Genomic DNA, 20,394 nt, shown 5'->3' with positions numbered 1-20,394 from the left:
TAATTTTGGTCACTATACCACTAAATTAATTATATAATCATCTCTTTGTGTAGCAACGAAATATAATTTTATGGTTGTTATTTTAACAATGAAATTTAGTTTTTTGGTCGATAAAATATAGTGACGGATTTTAAAACCGACTCTAAATTAGCAACCAAAAAATGAAATAGTTAGTCTCTATTTAAGGCTAGCGACCAGCTATTTTATGACCAATGTGATTGGTAGCCAAATTGGTTGCTAACTATTTAGCAACCAATAATTGTTGTTTAGCAACGAATTATTGTGGTAGCTAAATTCCTTATTTTTTGTAGTGCCACTTCAGTTTATTTGGATACGAGAATTGTGCTGAAATTTGGGACAAAATAAAAAGTGGGAAGCAAAACTTTTTGTGAAACGAGACTCTGATGGGAAAATTGTGTTGTGCAACATTAGAGAAGGGGTTAAGGAGATGTGTGGTGAAAAGATTAGGGCTGGGAAGAAGGTAATTGTCCAGTTGCTTCGAAAGAATCCCCTCGCCTTCAAGTTCTCAATTGAGTAGTACATTACCAACACATCTCTTTTAAGGATAGTTTAAATTTCTTGTGGTAATGTTTGTGAAGAACAGTTATGTCCCCATTTTGTCTGACTTGTATGCTAATTAGGTGCTCTGAATCTGAAGGTAATTTTTTAGGTTTGATTAAAAAATTACCATGTGCTACACAATGACTTTATTCTGTGTATCATACTTGTGCTTGTTTCTGATCTCGTTTGTGAAGTATATTGCTTTCTGATAATTTCTTAGGGTAGTTGTATTATTTTACATATTTGTTGGTTCCCCATTTAATTTATACATAACATATGTATAAATTAGGTTTCCTATATGAGTTATGAGAAATGGATATTTATAAGAACTATTTTTTGTAAAACAAATTACAACAAAGTCAAAAACTAATGAAATTATTCTTTGTAAAACAAATTACAACAAATTCAAAAACTAATATGCACACTAGTTAAAATACCATTATTTTGTTAATATATTTTGGACTTGTTTTGATTTAAGAAAGCCTTATCTATTAGGTGATTATGTCTTTGTTTATTTTAATTTTGCTTCAATTATGTTGGTATGTCAAATGTTCTAATTGTCACAATCCAGTTAAAGGAAGTAGTACACTCAGTTGACTTGTAAGTTATAGATATCTTAATAAAGAGGTAAGGACATGTTATTTTTCAGCGTTGAGGACCTATTGACACTTTACCGTTAAGGACATGTTATTTTTATTTTCACCGTTAAGGACCTATTGATACTTTACCGGTGCAAACTAGTTTAATTCACTAATATTTTTAGTTTTGGAGAAAAATAAATTTAATCATAAGAATGACGCAAAATATCTAGCTAAAAAATGTAATCATATTGGTATTGAGAACAACTACAAAATTGGCTTAATCATCAATTAACATATGTTAGGTACATAAAAAGAAGCTTAATTTTTTTAGTTTAAAATTTAATTTAATTTATAATTATATTTTGACATATAACTTTAAATTAATTGATTTGGTTGATCAATTTTAGGCAACTTAATCTTCTCATGCAACTACTTCTTATTCACATTTCATCGATCTTCCTTTATTTTTCCTTCAATCAACTTAGCCGATGATTATAATTTTAGCTAATAATGTTATGATTCTTTGCAAAAGGAGGGTTAGAATTTTTTGGAAAAAACTTATAAAGAAAAAACTAATACAAAATTTTGTTAACAATTACGGTGATTAGGTCCATCTTGTATGCATAACTCCCGAAATGCTTACCTTAGGTCCTTATGCACAACTCTCTTATTATGAGGTCATTAAGGGTAAAAAAAATCAAAAACTTTGGACCTTAATGTAAGCTCAACTCTCTTAATAAATGGGAAAACCCCCATCGACTTGAAACAAAATTGGACCCCGACTTGATCGGATATTCAATAATTTTTTTCCTTCTAATTGTTGAATATAAACAATAATTTGATTTCTAAAATATGAGATGCAACAAAGAGCATAAGTCAACACAGAAACATAAATGATCTTTAGTTCACAATAAAGGCAAATTAACATCAACATCAAAAGCTAATTGTCATAGAACAAAATACAGTCCAAACATTGACCAAATCTTCAATATCAACTTGAAAAAAGTAATCTAGTGCATTGAGCCTGATTAATTGGGACGACTTGTGCCTCCAGTGCTTGTAAGCCCTGCCATTTCAAATTCATATTCATCAAAGTACACAAGTTGTTACGAAATATTTAGCAAATAAAATAAGACTACATTTGTTAGTCAAAAAATACTCCGTACAAAATTAAAACATATTAACTGTTGATACGAATTAGAGTAAAGGCGATTAAAATTATAATTACCCTGCATGATAACATTAACCACTGAATTTGGGAAAATGGTTGGACGATGCTCCATCATTATTGCACCGGGATCCCATAGAAACACCTCCGTTGAAAGAATTGACCGGCGTCGCCAAGTGATAATACCTCCCCCTGACTTGATTGATCATAGCAGCCACATTCTCCCCCGCGTGCTTGATCTCCAATAACACGATTACTGTTGGGTTGTGAGCCTTGCATAGGTAGTTGAAATTCGCTACGAAGAAGGTCTTGTAATTCCCCAAACATTCCAACAAGCTATACGAGTATCAGGGCTGAGGGGGGTATAACCCAACTGAAATGGTGGACAAACAAGAGGATCCATGATGACAGTGTGGAAAGGTGCTCTATAATAAGGGAAATTATTACCATGGTGTGAAACCTTCAAGCCTATGACAGAGAAATGAAGTGGTGCATCAACAACCTGCAGAGCATCAAAATAGGTTGTCATACATAGGTAAAGCTTTTCAAACATAAGCTTAAACCTTGGTGTGCCAAAATTTGGTTGGGGTTTTGGGTCAAGGAGTTTAAGAAGGTGGGGAGGAAGGGCGTGATAATTCTGGAGGTACGACTTGATTGCATTTTGGAAACTTGTCGGAAGGGGGTGGCAATCACGGATGCTTGGGAGGTGGGCAGGTTGGACCACAGTATCCGCACCGGATGTTATCATCTTCAAGTTTCGCAGCGAGTATGATGAATTTTGGGGCTTAAGGATAAAATTGGAAATAGTTTCTTTGGACACAATCTGTTGTCGGCTATTACCTGAGACCCCGGTGTGGAGGTATGTAGTTTGGTTTATATCCAACTCAAAATCAATGTCACCTTCACCTCCACCATGAGGTTTGAAAAAACAAATTATGGGATTCCTGCGAATTTCGAAGGAAAAGGGGGGAGGCATAGTTGAAGGTTTTTGATTTTTGACTTGGAAGATGAAGGTGAATAGCTGTAACAGTGAGATTGAAACTCATTATAAAATAACACAGCTGGTTGTTGGTCGTACACGTGTGAATCAATCCGACCATGTATATTCACGATTATTGAAATCCTTACTAGTAAATTTCGGGCGATTAATTTCCTTTGTTAATTAATTAAATTAAAAAAAATCATCACTTAAATTAAATTAATGTATTTATTATTGTTACTGAAAAAGAGTTTTATGAAATACATAGGGATGTCTATCGGGTTTTAGGTTCAGTTTCGGATTCATTTTATAGGTTTTCGGTTTGAAACGAGTCAGTTTGTAACAGGCTGGATTTATGAACGAGTCATTTTGGGTCGGTTCTAAATAACAGGTGAGTTTAGTTTTATGTTATTACAATTTCTTTTTGTTTTTGGCTTCTAAGCGGATCGGGTTATAATAGGTTCGAGTCATAATCGGTTTCGATTGTAATCAGTTCAAGTTAAACTACAATCGGTTTGACGTATATTGTATAGTATATCCTAGTTTTAAATGGGTTTCGTTAACGTATATCGTATAGTATAACCTCAATATTCTTTAATAATTACCCCAGTAGATCATAAAGAGTATTAATTAGTGGTTTCACTTTATGTGCGTTTTTGGTTTAATGATTTTAAGGATCAAATAATAATAAATAATACAATATAGTGCTCCAAAAGGCATTACTCGTTAGAGGACAAAAGAAAAATAGTTTATCATTCAAATTAAACACTAACGTTTTACTATTAATAAAACAAAAAAAGAATTCAAAATAAATACATAAATAAAATTCATCTGTAATAAGGGGGTACGTACTTACAGATTATAAACATTTCAGTTATAACTGGTTACGGATTGTAAACGGTTCGATCATAACTTATTAAGGGTAACGGTTCAATCCTAACTTGTTACAGGTTGTAAACAATATGGGTTTATCGGGGTTTTGTCATGTTTAAACGGTTTCGGTTAACAACGGGTTGATTTTATTTTTCATGTTTAAACGGTGGCTATCGTGTTCTAAATTACCCGGTTCTTCAAATGTACCCGGTTTGGGTTGTTCTCGGTTTCAGGTTGTCTCAGATCTGCTTGATATCGGTTTAGCAACAATATTCCTTCACATCTATTTGCTATTTTAGTACACAACAAAATGGAATTTAATAAAATAATGAACATAATGAAAACATAATATCCGTACTGTAGACACCCATTTGTGTCTCCCCAAAACCAAACCCAGTGATGAGTACCTGTCACGTCGAATCATAATCGAATGAAGTGAAAGTGTGGAAAGTCTAATGTTGCGGATAGTTTTAATTTCTTTTCTCTTCTCTCTATTTTTGAAAACCTATTTTAGGAAAACAGCCAATCCACTTTGTTTTGGTCCATAAAAAGGGTCCAATAATGGTGTATTTGGATGGGGCTTGAAAAGAGCTTTGCAATGATATATTATAAGCCCAATTCCAATGAATAATGAGGAAGTTATGGCCAAATTACTAAACTGGGCCCGATTTGATACTTATATGCGGCCCAATGATCTAGAGAAGGGCCTAATATGGATTTATCATTCCTAATGCAATTAGAATTGATTTTAGTCTTCAAGTTTCTTCTAGAAGGTTCTTTTCATTCCTAATTCAATTAGCATTGATAAATTGACTTTGGTTGACTTTTTAGAGTTTTAATTAGAATAAAAGAGTGTTTTTAAGGAAAATACGATTTTTCCCTTCTATATGGCTAAATTTTATCAGAATTAAGAAAACGCGTGAAAATAATTTCTAAAAAGTAAAGGCCTATTATTAGGGCAGGTTCAATCTATTTTAGGTTGGATTTGTACCTTCGTCCCCAGACTGCCAGTCATGGTTCCAGACCTATAGGAGTTGACGATCTCCTGCATCGTTAAGGGGTGTAACCTTCACCTCGTGAACAGTTTACAAGTTCCTAAAACTTGTTGGCGACTCTTTTGCTCTATTTTCATTCCCTTTGGACGCCACCATACTTTAGTGTATGATCACAGTGGGGTTTAAGCTAGGGGTAATGCTTGAAATATTCCCTACACGTACTCATTTGGAATCGTTGCGGTTTAGGGTTTAGAAGGGTTAGGAATGGTTACAAGGGTATGTAATCGTTGCGGTTTAGGGTTAAGAAGGGTTACGAGGGTATGGAATCGTTGCGGTTTAGGGTTAAGAAAGGTTAAGAGGGGGTTAGAAGGGATATCCGTACTCATTTGGCTTTATTATACAAAAAATACCAAAAAGATATATATGGGGGGTGGGAGTACAGCAAAAAAATATGGAGTATAGTAAAAATATGAAGATAGACCAAACGGAGAGAGTAAAATGGGGGAGTTTGATGGTTGACAAGACAACTCAAAGCTAATAGGGTTATTGCATTTGTCTTGTCACAAAATACTAGGGATATAGTATAAAAACTAAAAAGGCAAAAGTTGTACTCTATAATTTGCGTGAAAACCAATAAATATTTTCGAACAAAGTAGAAGATCTTTTAAAATACTCCGTAGCAGTTGTGAGAGAACAACTGGAGTACAGTAAAAAACGATGGACGGCATGAAAAAGGAAACCACCTCTACTAAACTGTAACATGCCCATGTGAAGTCGTACTCGACCCGAAAGTGAAACAGAAGTTGCAATGACCCTACAAGTTACTAGGCGTCCAGTTTATTACTACTCTGTATTAAAAATAACTTAATGATAGAATCATAGAATTGTGTTGAAATAAAATTGAACACCAGGGAATGTGATTAGTGTAATTAAAGTACGACTATTTTGTTTATTTGGCACTTTGAAATGTGGGGGTCAGATGTACTTCAAGTCGGTCAAGGATTAACAAGGTAAACACGAAGTATACGCTAAGTCATTAAATAACATTAACTAACGTAATTAGAGACGAACAATACGCTATTTCATTAATTAACATTAACTAACTGGCCAATTCCAATACACTTCATATCCATGTTTGGCAAAATTTTAAATTGAATTAAGACCATGAAATGTTATTGTAAAAGTAGAGTTACAACAGGGTTAATTTATGATCGGGGAAATGGTCAAATCTTAAAAAAAAATAAGTTCGGGGTCAACAACATTTTGATAATATAAGTTTGATTAAAATCATTTTGGTTAAATTGATTCAGTACTCCTTAGTAGTTAAGGTTAGTTTGGTTACAAAGCGGGATAAATCAGATCACTTGCAGTTCAAAACCAGTAAATTTATATAAATTTGAATACCAATTTCGGTTCTTATATAATAGGTTTTTTTAATTCCATAATTAGTGACAACGCATATAATATTATCTGGTTTTATTCCACACAGTTATGAGAAATTTGGTTTTAAAATACTCAGGACGACTAAAATTGGGTAATAGTTTTATACTTATAAGTTTATATGAAACAATGTCAGTTTATCGATCAACGCAATTAGGGAAATGCACAAATTTGGTTACATGTTCAAATTTTTCATCATTAGTATTCATTTCCAAATTTTATCCATTATCTCTCTAACAATGATGTTATGATCTTTAATTGTTTTATATATATATATATATATATATATATATATATATATATATATATATATATATATATATATATATATATATATTAATGTTAACAATGTCACCAAATGTTTAACCTAGTTATATAAATGGCTTTCTCACAAACCTAGTGGGCTTATAATTAAGCGTAACTTTTATCCCTCAATAAATGCTCCTATATAAAGGAGTGTTGTACAGGCTCCCTCACCACCAGCCATCTAAACAAACTAGTAACAAAATGCCCTCCTCCTCGAAAGCTGATGTCATTTCCTAAGGTGATAGTTAGAACATGTGTGACGACGCTACATCTCGGACCAAACCAAAGGAGAAGACAAATGGTCTTTCTCCCAGTAAGGAAGATAAGGGCAAAATGAAAAAAGGGTTAACTGAGAGTGCAGACAAGGGAAAGGCGGTTGCCCTCCCCCCTTTTGATGCCTTTCCCCTAGTTGTTGGTAAGGGAAAACGCAAGTCGCTTGCCTTTAAAGAAGATAAGGACAAGGGAAAGGTTGAAGAAGGGATCTGCAAAGATAAGAAAAGGAAGGGGTTATGCCAGCCAAAAAGGCGAGAAGGTCAGCCCGAAAGAAAATAAAGTTGGAGTCGAAGAATGCTTCTTTAAGCGTGTCTGCCGGGGTGCATCCTTACTATCGAAAACAGGAGATGAATCCTTGTGTGGAAAGAAAGGTGCTGGATCATCTGAGGACGTTTTTGGGCAAGGGGAATAATGAATCCTCCAATAGTAACTCCTCCAGCTGCAATGAAGATGAATTTGAAGGAAAAACCACCATAGGAGAGTCCTCCAATGTAGGCCTTAAAAATGCTGGTGAAGAGCTTGGGGTGATTGTGATGAGCTTCACCTGGAGACATTGGTGTTATGTACACTATCACCATTGATCAAACCTTTGATCACATCTACAACGACTATGCTGCTAGACTTGGATGTCGTCCGACGTCCTTTTGGTTGTCAAAGGAAAAAAATGGTGTGCCTGTTGATGCAAAAGACACCACTCGACAAGCTTTAATTAAGAATGGATCAATTTTAATTGCAAATGGGAAGGTACTTGTGTTCTTATGTAACTTTGATTGTTTTTTTTACTTAGTTTTATGTGACTAAATATATTTGATTGATGGTACTTGTGTTATTATGTAACGTTAATTGTTTTATGTAGGTATTATTTGTGACTACATAAATTAGATTAATGGTAATATATGTGACTACATATACATTAGATGATTGGTAACCAAGTAACTGGTAATATATGTCAGTATGTCACTACACAAAGATTAGAGTTTGTTTGAAAAAGTGTTTTGTAAATCTAAAATTCTATAGATATAATTAAGATCTTTTTAATTGTATTGTTATATTTTTTTTAATTTTGTAGATCTAATTATGTTGTTTTATGTATTTGACTTCTAATTATGTTGACATAAAGTTCGTGACTTATTATGTTCAAATCATTTGTAGATCTAATAAATTACATTTTATCGTTTTATTATTTTATTTTGTAGATGTAATTATGCTCTTTTTAAGTTCCTGATTTATGCTAAAAGTGTTTAGTAAGAGCTAGATAAATTTAAGTTTTTTTTTATTCTTTTGTTAATATAGTCCAAATTTAATTTGGTTTTTGGTTATTACTTATTTTGCTGTTAATCTGTTTTATTAATTGTTTTTTGTAATTTAGTTAATAAGGATCCAGAAGCCAACATGGATACAACAATGAGGAAGTTCTATCTAGCTGATGTCAGTGGATCTTCCAAGAAGATGAAGGTTCAAACACAACTCCATGTCAGAATGAAGAAAATATACTACATGGCATCTGATATTTTCAAGGTTGATGTTACTTGCATTGTCCTCTTGCACAACAATATGATCTTAACACCACAACACACGGTTATGAGCGCGGGTATTAGGAACCGCAAGCGTGTGTATATCCTTCCCATGAAGTGGTAGGTAGAAGGTGGTGCGGTGAACACCGTTGTTAGGGTAGTATGACCTGACATTGTTGGCTGCTATTATTAAATAATATGGACTAGACTTGGGAGTTGGCTGAAATGTGTCCATGTAATGTGTTGTGTTGTGAATGGTTTCATGAAGTACGTTGTTAGACTAGCATTGTTGGACTAGACTTGTTGTGGTAATGTTAATGGTTTCATATAATGTTATGGACTAGACTTGTTGTGGTAATGTTAATGGTTTCATATAATGAATTGTCTGTGATTTAAATTATAATAACATCTAAAAAACCAAAACTTATGCTAAGAGGCCCAATATCAAAAATTTCATAAGCCCATTAAATAATAAGGGCCAAAATCCCATTTTCCAATAAGTAAATTGGGCCATTTTCCAATAAGTAATTTGTTAAGTTGCATAAATAGGCATTTCCTTATTTGGGCCAAAATCAACAAAGCAAATTACCCAAACAAAATCCAATAGTAATTTCCATGTTTAGGCAAAAATCAACAAAGCAAATTACCCAAACAAATGTCCGAAGTCCATTCGCTGCAAATCCTTTTCCCAAATTCTACGCGCAACTATCAAACCCAAACCCAAAATCCCAAAAATAGCAAAATATTTCAAGTTCTACACTGGCTCAACCATATGATGTGTCTATTTTATATAGTGTTTTACCCCCGTCCCTTAGTCGTAGATATTGTACTTGGTAAGAAGGTCGTGCGGGACCTAGATAAACTAGCGCTTTGCGGGAGGCAACCCGTATTTCTTGCTTTCTAGACTAGTTTTCCTTTTTCTATTTTTTTTTTATTTTAGAGAGGCGAGGAGAGTGAAATTTCATCATTTATAAGTGTTTTTGTACATGTATAGGTTTAAGAGGTCAAAAGACTTAGAAAAATTTGAAGACGAAGAAAAAGCTAAGGAAATCTGACTGGGCAAGGGAAATCTCAGCTTTAATTTCGCCCGATCGGGTGTGGCTGCCCGATCGGGCACGAAAGAAGACTTGGAAGTCGAGCAATATTTCGCCCGATCGGGCGACGTTGCCTGATCTGGCGCGCAAGTGCAGTCAGACACTCGAGCAAATTTCGCCCGATCGGGCGAGGTTGCCCGATCAGGTGCAAATTGAGTGAAGGAAAAGATATGTCGGGTACACAACTATGGTTCTGGAAATCAAGATTATCCGCCCGATCGGGCGAGGCTTGCCCGATCGGGTGCACCTATTTGGCCGTCCCCTTTAAACTTTTCCTCTTCTTTCTTTCCTCACTTTCTTCTTCTTTCATCTTCTTCTCCATTACTTTCTCTCTCTAAAACCTCCATTTTTACACCTTCAAACTCACTTATTTTTCAAGATCTTCTCCAATCCTTCCATCAAAACTCAAAAAAAATTACATATTTTTAATCCTTTTATCTTTCTCTACAATCTACACCCAATTTCTACCATTTTCTCTCAATTTTCTCTAAACCCTAAGAGAGAGAAACCATTCAATTCCTATATTTTCTAATCTCAATGGCTCTCAAGAGATCAAGAACGGTAAGGGGGGAAAGCTCAAGGCAACAAGAGGCGAGAATTGACCCGGATTTGCAAGTTTCGGGATGGGAGAGGGTGGTCATCACCACCCAAGAGCAAAAACAAAGGATGCTCAACCTCACTACGAGGCAGGTAATTCCCACTCGTTTTATTCATCACCCTACCCTTATTAGATTAGGAATTGATAAGCATTTAGAAAAATTAATCAAGGGAGTTGGCATGAGTGGTTTCTTTAACATGCATTACGATACTTATGATTATTTAACCTTCGAATTCGTTTCTAGTTTTTAATGTCATAAAATCAAATGCTTTAATTTCTCATGTTCAATTTCAATTATTCAATAATGATGTTAGATTGACATTGAAAGAATTTGGTAAACTTTTTGAGTTGAAATCGGATAGGCCCCTTGAACAGCCCCATGACAACATTGCCGTTGTCTATCAATCCCTTACGGGGGATCCTAATTTGAACCTTTAACATACTATGGGCACTTGGATACAACATCCCGTGCCAAAGATTTGGCAACGGTTTATTGGCCTTACCATTTTTGGAAGGCATGAACCCGCCAATGTTAGGCGGGATGAGCTTGAATTGCTAGGGTCATACATGATCCCTAGGAGTGAAAAGCTCAATATAGTCCACAAAATGGCCAACCACTTCTAACGGGTGGGCAATGCGGCCGAGGCGGGTAGGTCTAGGGTACCCATTTACTTTGGTGTCCTAGTTACACACATAGCGGTCAAACACCTTAGCTTTGTCCCTAACGATGACGGTAAGGTAGTCGGCCCAACTATTATGTACCTACCCTATTTAGGTGGCCTTAATTGGATTAATGTCATGGGAGGGGAGACTTGGTAGGTGATTCAACGGGAATCGGGTAGGAGAGATAATGATTTCACTTTACCCAACCCCACCTTCACCAAATTTGAGATGGGGAAGCCTTCTTAAACTTTCGAGCTTAACGGTCAATGTGAGGTTCAACCACCTCACCCTTCACCTCAACCCCACCAATCTCCCGTAGACCACTCACCTCATCACCATTCACCACATTATCAACCACCTCCACCCTTTACATACGATATTCCCACTTCCTCTACCAACTAAAACATAGACCCCAACGCCCCTTATGACTTTTCGGCTTTTAGGAGCCAATTAGATAGGATTGATATGGGGCAAGGGAGAGTTGAGGGTTTGGTTAGGGATTTGGACGCTAGAGTAGGGTCTCTAGATAGAAGGGTAGGGTATGTGGAGAGGAACCTAGGGAGGGGTTTATACCCCATGTATGATGACTACGCCCGTCGGAGGGCTATTCCCCCCGATTCACTTGTCCCCGATTGGTTCCAATATCCGCAAGGTGGATATACGAACCCAAGTGCCATTGGTACCTACGCCGACTACTCACCGGCCCATGGTTATGGGACCGATATACCTTTTGGTGGGCTTGGGGGGAATGTGGACCCTAACTACTTTGCAGGTGGTTCGGGTTATGGAGGTGGTGGCTCTAGCCATGGAGGAGCCGGTTCTAGCCACGAGGGGGCTATTCGAGGATGGATGAGAGGAGTAGGTTACACTCCCAAGTCAATGAGGGCATTGCTTGATTTGGCTTGGGGGGGAGTGTTCTTTCACTTGGTAATTCTCTTCCTTTTCTCTTTTTTTTTTTTATTTGCTTTCTAGTATAATTTTTATTGCTTTCCTATATATGAAAAATACAAAAAAACTGAAAAATAAAAAAAAAATCCAAAAATACGTACCAATGAATTGTAAATTATGCTTCCCAGTGCCCCTTACTTGAGAAAATTGTTTTGATTCATGGTATTTGATGATAGGCATTGTGGATTAGTTGATCATGATTTGATGTTTGATTGCCTTGAAACCTTAACATGCGTCAATTTTGTCCAACTATTTGTGAATATAGTGCTTGACTAGTTGATTTGGTAAGGAATGTGTGATAGTTCCATAGTTCCTGGTCTGTCAATGAATTTGAGTATTGGTTTGCAACTATTAATAATGTTTATATGATTCATTATTATGCACATTGTGGAGGACGAAGGCATTTGTTCCTTTAGGTAGCCTCCAGATATTGTAGATACATTTGTTCCCTTCTTGCTGCCCATGTTGTTGCCTTGACTTTTTGTTGTTTACTAGCCATATTACAAGCCTATTTTGCCCCATTGGTTACTAGTCCCAAGCTTGGCTTGGGGGAGCTATTAGTGAGTGAGGTGAGGGAGTTTGTAGTGTGCTTATTATTTGCACAATTTGGGTGGGCTTTTGAGAAGTTGTTTTGTTGTTATTCATGTTTATTTTTGATAAGTTTAAGAGTTATATTTTCTTGAAAAAATAAAGCATGATATTATGAAAAAAAAGAGAAGTTCAAAGAAAAAAAAATGTGAAAAAAATAAGTAGAACTTCGAAAGAAAAAAATGTTCAAATGTTCTAGTTGGAGGTTGATCAAAAGAAAAATAATAGAGCTTCAATGAAAAAAATATTCAAGTTTGAAAACTAAAGTTTGTTTATTCACTCTACTTCTTCATTATTATATCTTATGAGTGAAATTGTAAGTGTTGGGATTGTTTATATTGTTTGGAGTATATTTGGTTGATGTTAGAGTTGGTTATGTAGGAGATGTATGATCATTATTTATTTTGATCATGGGTTTTATTAGGATATGGCTCCTTTAAGCATAGCTTTTCTCTCACTTATTCCCAAATTTATCCGACCCTTTACCCTAACCTTACATTACAAGCTTTAAAGACCTTCCGATCTTTGTGCATAGAATTGTATGAATGTGAAAGTGTTGTTTATCAATGCAAGTAATGATTTGGCATATTTCGAGTCGACTAGTAGGATTGAGCGTTCATTGTTTTATACACACGAGAGTGTGAGTTGGGAGGGCATTGTTCACATAAAGGGGTTGGATGGAGAGCGATCGAGTACATCTTTTACTCGCCACAAAAATGAGAGTTGAGTGCGTGAGCAGTAGTCTTGAATTCTATATGCTCTTGTGGTTTGCTCTGTTTGACAATTGTTAGGGAAGATTGGTAATTAGATGGATTTGATTGGTTGATTTTGAAACATGTTTATTTGATTTACCCTGGATCGTTGTGCTTGATTTTTACTTTTGGGGTGAAGCATGTTTATTGATTCGTTGATGAGATCTTTGCTTAGGGACAAGCAAAGGTTTGGCTTGGGGGAGTTTGATGTGTCTATTTTATATAGTGTTTTACCCCGTCCCTTGGTCGTTATTAGTAGTGTTTTTGGCTCTTTTGGGCCACTTTTATTACTAATTTGTGTTTTCTAGTGTTTTCGTAGTTTTAGTTGTATTTTACAGGAAATTGCACTCTTGGAGCATTTTCCCGGGCATTATGGATCGACTACGGAAGCTAGAAGGACACGACCACTTTTGAAGCCCAGGATCGGTGAGAGCCGATGATTAAGGGCTCGGTAATTGGAATCCCGAGGCTTTGGACCGAGTATTCAAGACCCGAAGAGGAAATCCGGATTGGGCCGAGAAATCAAGCCCAATCGAAGTCCGAGCCTCAAAGTGAAGCAAGCGCCCGATCATGCGAGCCTCTAACACGATCGGGCGACGCTGATGGGAAGGAATGCGAAGAAAAAGTCGGGCCCGATCGGGCGGCCCTTCGCCCGATCGGGCGCGTGTTTTTAAATGACCTGATTAGTTTAGCCTTAATTTTTGTTTTAGGAAAACGTTTAAGTACGATTTTTGTACGGATTTTTAGATTATCTTCTTTCTTAGACTTTCTCTCTCTACTTAGGATTTTTCTCTCTCTTAACTTTTCTCTCAACCTTGTTCTTGTTTATTTTCCATTAATACATATTAGTTTGGTAACGATTTCTCTTTTCTTAATCTTAGTTACTTACTTTACTCCTTCCATCATGACTTGTTTTATTACTTTGATTAGTTTAGATTTAATTATGTCTGAGTAGTTTAATTCTAAGGTTTATGGGGATCCTTAAATAATATGAAGGGGTAATTTATTGTTGTTAATTATCAATGCTAGATTAATTTCCTATTGATTGATTTAATGCTCTGTGACTGGATTAGGCCTATCTTTTATGCATGAGTTTGACAACATTGATTCAAGATGAGAGTTGATGTTTAGGTCTAGTTTCAGTAGGCAGATTAATTTATAAATGGATAAGTCGAGATTCGAAAGATGAGATTTAATACCGGTAAATTAATTGTGTGATTGTAATACGTAGCGAAAGCCCTTTACAATCTGGTTAATTGATGTATTGATGATTGACTATTATTGATTATTGGTATTGCATGATAATTTCTTATTGAATTGTTTTAACGTTTTACAATTGCGGCTTGTAAAAATATAGCAATATTAAATTGATGAATCGAGCAGATGTTAATTTGATATTAAAGACTATTTTCAATAAGAACTTAGATCTAGTAAATTGCGAGAGCCTGTTAGATCTATGTTGATTAATAAATTGCGAGAGCATGTTAATCATGTTATTTATGCAATGTCAATGATTGATTACTATGTTTTACCCTGGAGTATTATTTATTGGTGAACCTATACCCTAGATCCTTTCATATATTGTTTTCTCTCTATTCTCAATCTTAGTAGTTTAGTTTCTTATTCGAATATAAATATTGGTTACTTAGATAATTTAAATTATAATAATTAATTAGGAGTAAAAAGACTTGTTTCCCTGTGGAGATCGACCCTACTTCCCTATCTACTTTAGTTAGAGGATTTAGGAATTATTTTTGATTAGGGGATATGACTTTACCCTGTCACCATACTACCAAAGTGGTATAATAAAGATAAAGGATTAGTAGTTTAAAAAACCAAAATCAATCATATTGATTAGCACCAAATCATCACCAACTTCTTAAATTGTTAAACTTAAACCATCTATAGAATCTTAAATTGTAAAGCTTAATCATAAATATTACTACTAGATACTACTGATACAGAAATATTATACAAACTTCAGAAATACAACACAATATTCGCATGGTTAACCTCAAAAAGCTTCAGAACTCCCTTTGGTCCATTCCATGCTGTTCGTGTCCAGCACCAAGTCTGCATCATCAGCAAGGCTTACCCTATCACCATATTGGATGTTGCATACATCAACATCATCACCCCGAGTCAAATCCATTTCCTGGTTGGTATAATTAAACAGACAAACAAAATAGAGTTTTAAAAACAGCACGCACACTTGAGTAAAGCAGCGTAATGTACAAATTGTTGTAACAAGAAGAAATATACCTGCAACTCCCCCAGCTCATCATCCTGCTTCGCACCCTGTTCATCAAAATTAAAGAAAATATGAGTTCACTTCAAATAATAAAGCAACATGAAATTCATAAAACATATTGACCTCACACAGTATTTACCTTGGTTTTCCTGGTCTTAGGTGGTTTGTAACCTGTTTCAGAAAGTGGTTTATTCCTGAAACCTTTAGGCCTTCGTCGGGCTCGTTTTCTTAATGGGTGGATCTAAAATTGTTGCTTGTTGATTGTTAGAGGAAGATGGTTGACATGAACTTTGGAGCCTAACTCTGACTAAGGAGGTTCAGTAGAGGGAGGGTTTGTTGTAGCAATTAACTCCGTGTATTTCTTTTTCCTCTCCTTCACTTTGATATGGAGTTTAGATAAAGTTTTGACGACTATGTCCATTGTAACATCATCAGCAGCTGCAGCATCATCACATATTGGCTCAAACACATTCATCATGTTGTTGAACTTTATAACTTCTGGGGTTTGCGTGGGATCATGGTACGCAACCCTCACTCTAGTGTGCTTTCTAACAATATCTTCACGCCACCTATCGACAATGTATTTGACAGGAATCTTTTCCACCTTGTTCTTATCCAAGACACGTATGCAGTGCTTGCACATGATGCCATGGGTTTCAAACCTTCTATAGTCACATGAAACCTCCTTTGTCACTAGATTGAATAAGACGGAGTAGTTACGATGTCGATCAATGATCACTTCCTCGCTTTCACCTTCTGGTACAATCCAAACCCTATCATCAATCACATAATGAATCGTATTATCATCAATGACACTAACCTCACCATCATAACAGTATATCATTCAGGTAAGTTCTCTTTAAATTTCCTAAAACTTAGCATCGGTGTATAAATTCTGAAACAATTTTTCATGTTTGAAACCCCTCACAAGGCGTCTGATAAATTGGTAGCTTTCGCATCTACTTCAATCTTATCTGTAACCCTCTTCTTCATTGCCCTTGTGTAACGTAGAGGGAATTCACACAACCTAGTTTTCCGATTAACAAACCCATCAAAGAAATTGTTTAAGCTCTCCACTCGTTGCGTGGTTTTCATCCCCGCCCAAAAATACTCTCACATAAAGGCCAGAATCCACATATGTCTCTCCATAAATAAGCCATCCAACCACTCATTCTTCTCCAACTTGTATTTTTTAATGCACTCGTGCCACCTTCTTTTAAACTCCTCAGCAGTAAAACTCTCATATATTATGGCCTTCAACGGGCTCTTGAACTCTTTGTACCTATTGTGACATAATACACTCAAACATGAAGTTTTCAATAAAAAAACTTTGATAGTGTGGTAATTTCAACATAGACATATGTAAAACACTTCAAAAATAAAATGAATACAAGACTCACAACCACACACAGAGTTACATGCATCATCGGAAACATATACAAGAATAAAGTAAATCAAAACTCAAAACAACCACAAACAATGACATTAAAGTATTAACCGGGGTACTTACTTGTCGCACTTTCCTAGTTTATCACCAAACTTCCTGATAATATTCCATATACACCAACGATACCTAGAGTTGGGCATTGTTTCTACCAAGGCCTTCCTCATGGAGGCTGCTTGATCAGTCAGAATTGCAAGTGGAGGTCTGTTGCCCATGGAAGCAAGCCACTGTCGGAAACCTATGCGTATGTCTCCACATCTTCTCGCGAAACTAGTGCACAACCCAACAGGATGGATTGCCCGTGATGATTCACACCCACGAAATTCGCAAATGGAAGTTCGTATCAATTTGTTAAATAGGTAGCGTTAAAGCAGACTACATCCCCAAAGTACTCATATGAAGCCCGACTCTTGGCATCCACCCATAAAACATCCTTCAACCTACCATATTGGTCTAAGTGGTGACAATGGTAAAAATTCTGATTGTCCGCTTGCATATGCTAAAAATTAGCCTTCATGGCTGTCGCATCACCCCCCCTCCATTTTAAGTCCCCTAGCTTTATAAACCTCATGTTCCATGTCCTTCAGTGAAGGCAAGACCTTCTTCGTATGTGACAGACCATTACGAATTTTGGAAAAAGGTACATCCTCTTCATAAAAATTTATCAGTGTCTTTCTCACATTTGAGGTGTAGTTCTTCATCCTATATTATTTAACTAACACTGCATTACTGAGCTTTTGGTCCTGATTATGCTCATTAAAAACCTTCCTTAACTCCCATTCCCCATCTTCATTCACCCCGGCATATATCATAACGGGGCAGTAACATTTCTTTGACTTCCTCTTGCCTTGGGAATGCTCTTGCAATCCTATGACTCCATTAACATTTCCTCCACACCCATCAAAATCCATCGCCTTTGCCCTCTTTTTCGCCTCCCTTTGAGCCCTCATGTTAGGGGCACCCCAACACTCACACCTCCATGTTATGCACTTACGCTCATTGGTAACTTTAGATTTCGTCCCTTGCACCCTCGTAACCCCAAACCCCTCTTGTTCACCATACTTTTTGTAATAAATCTCTATATCCTCCCATGTTCTGAAGACCATGCCAACTTTAGGGTATTCAACTACAGGGCCTAGACTACTCTTATTAGTTGATACTACTGTCTCTATAGTCTGCATTGTATGAATGGGAGAACGGTATTCAACAACTTTAGCATGCATATTGTTCTTTGCGGATTGGGGACATTGGAGGCAAAAGATCAATATCATCCATGTCATCTGCATAGTCAGATCAACACCCCTCACCACCCACGTTATCACAGTCAGAAACCATAGCATCACAATAGCCATCCATAATATAAAAAATGGTCACCAGTTAATACCTAGTTATAACATTACCTGTAGCACAACATTAATATTATACATTAATTAATACTGCTGAATATACCTAGTAAACCAACGACTTTAAAATTACATTACATTTACAGAATATAAATAGTAATCCATTTTCCAACTATTATTGAAATCACATTAACTGCAATATGCTAACTTAAATTGATCCATTCTTAAATGAAATCGGCCTAAGGCGTGATCTTACAAAAGCTATTTTTAAACATTTAAACAATCGATGGATTTCGCACTATTGAACATCACTCCCCTCAATTGAAGCTAATATGTCCACAACAAATCACAGAATTAAACCAATTTAAATTAACATTATCCACCTCATTTTCGCACAATTAAGCCAGTACACAGAATAATTTAGCTTGACTTCCCTCACACCCGGAAGTTTACTAGTCTGAGTAAAGCTAAATCGTCAAAATCAAATCCCACAAACCCTAAGGTATAAAACATTACTTTAATAAACTAATTTTAAACAACAACATAACAAGTACCAACAATGAAGAACACCCATTGCACGAATCGACGAGATAAATTACCTCAATTTGATTTCAGAATTTTAATGGGCTACTCGATCGATCTACCTGTTAATGTTGATTTTCATTTGCTTTCTCCTTCATTGATCAATTTCGAGCTCTATCCATTATTCTCTCTCTTCTCTCTTCTGACAAAAGTTACTCAATTTACTTTCTCTGTCATGGTAAAAAGTTAACGCTCATTTTGACGATCCTTTTTTTCCGTTTCAAAGGTCGTCAACTCCGCATCCAAGCCAAAACATTAACTCCAAAAGGCATATTTGCACATGGGATTTTTAATCAATTGTTTGCGCATTTCAAGGTAAATTGTTTACGATGCTGCCATTTGATTTACGAAAATTGTTTACCACTTTGAGTAACCGGGGCTCCCTAAAAATAACTATTGTAATAATTTAAGGTAAAAAATAATATAAATATAAAAATATGATGTCATTGATTAATTTATTTTTAAATATCACTAGGTTAGAACCCGTGTGATGCATGATTTATATAAAACCTATTTTTAATTTGTACATTTTAATAATAATCGCTATTATATATGAACATAAATAAGAATTACGTAAATTTTGTTACTTAAAATATTTTATTTTCATCAAAACTATGATATAGTATCTGACGTCGTCTAATTCATATTTAAATGTAGGAGATTATTTATTAGTGTGTTATTAAAAATTGTTTCAATTTCCTACGATAAATTGATACTCGTAGGTTTTATTTGTAAGATAGAAGCTTCTAATATTTAAATTTCAAAAATGTTAAAATAGGATAGCACTACAAAAAAAAATGACATCATCATTGCATTTAGGCGGGAAATTTTTTATTAAGTGAATGACATCATCTTTTAGTAATAATTAATAGATAGATGTGACGTAGGGTCAATACAGGAATGTGAGCTTTAGTTGTTTTGAACAAAATACGCAGCCAGCCCCCTCCCTTGCGAAGGGGAAAATGGCACCAAAGAAGAAACAACAGCAGCAGAAACAAAAGCAGCAGCAGCAAAAGAATGATTCTTCAACATCAGCAGGAGGCCCAAAGCTGCAGTTATCGGCGGAGAATGAGCAGAGGTTGCGCCGCTTGTTGCTCAACAATAGCAGCGACGCTGCCACCGTCCGCCCGACGTTCGAAGAATCACAGTCGTCTTCACTCTCCAACGCACAGAAAACCAAGAAGCTCAAATCAGTTTACGAGAATCTCTCTTGCGAAGGATTCTTTGATGATCAGATTGAACGTGCTCTCTCTTCGCTTAAGGTAGTTTATTTAATTTATTTTTATTTATTTTTTTATCACTATTATTTTAGTTGTTCAATTTGATTTAGCATGCCAATTTTTGTTTAGAAGTCGAATTAGTGTAATTGTTTGGTTTTTAATTAGTTTTGTATCTATGATGAATTGGATTTTGATGTAAATTGTATTTGATTGTTTGATCT

This window comes from Chenopodium quinoa, unplaced genomic scaffold (assembly GCF_001683475.1).
Source record: "Chenopodium quinoa cultivar QQ74 unplaced genomic scaffold, ASM168347v1, whole genome shotgun sequence".
Classification (NCBI taxonomy): domain Eukaryota; kingdom Viridiplantae; phylum Streptophyta; class Magnoliopsida; order Caryophyllales; family Amaranthaceae; genus Chenopodium; species Chenopodium quinoa.
This window is presented reverse-complemented; position numbering follows the sequence as displayed.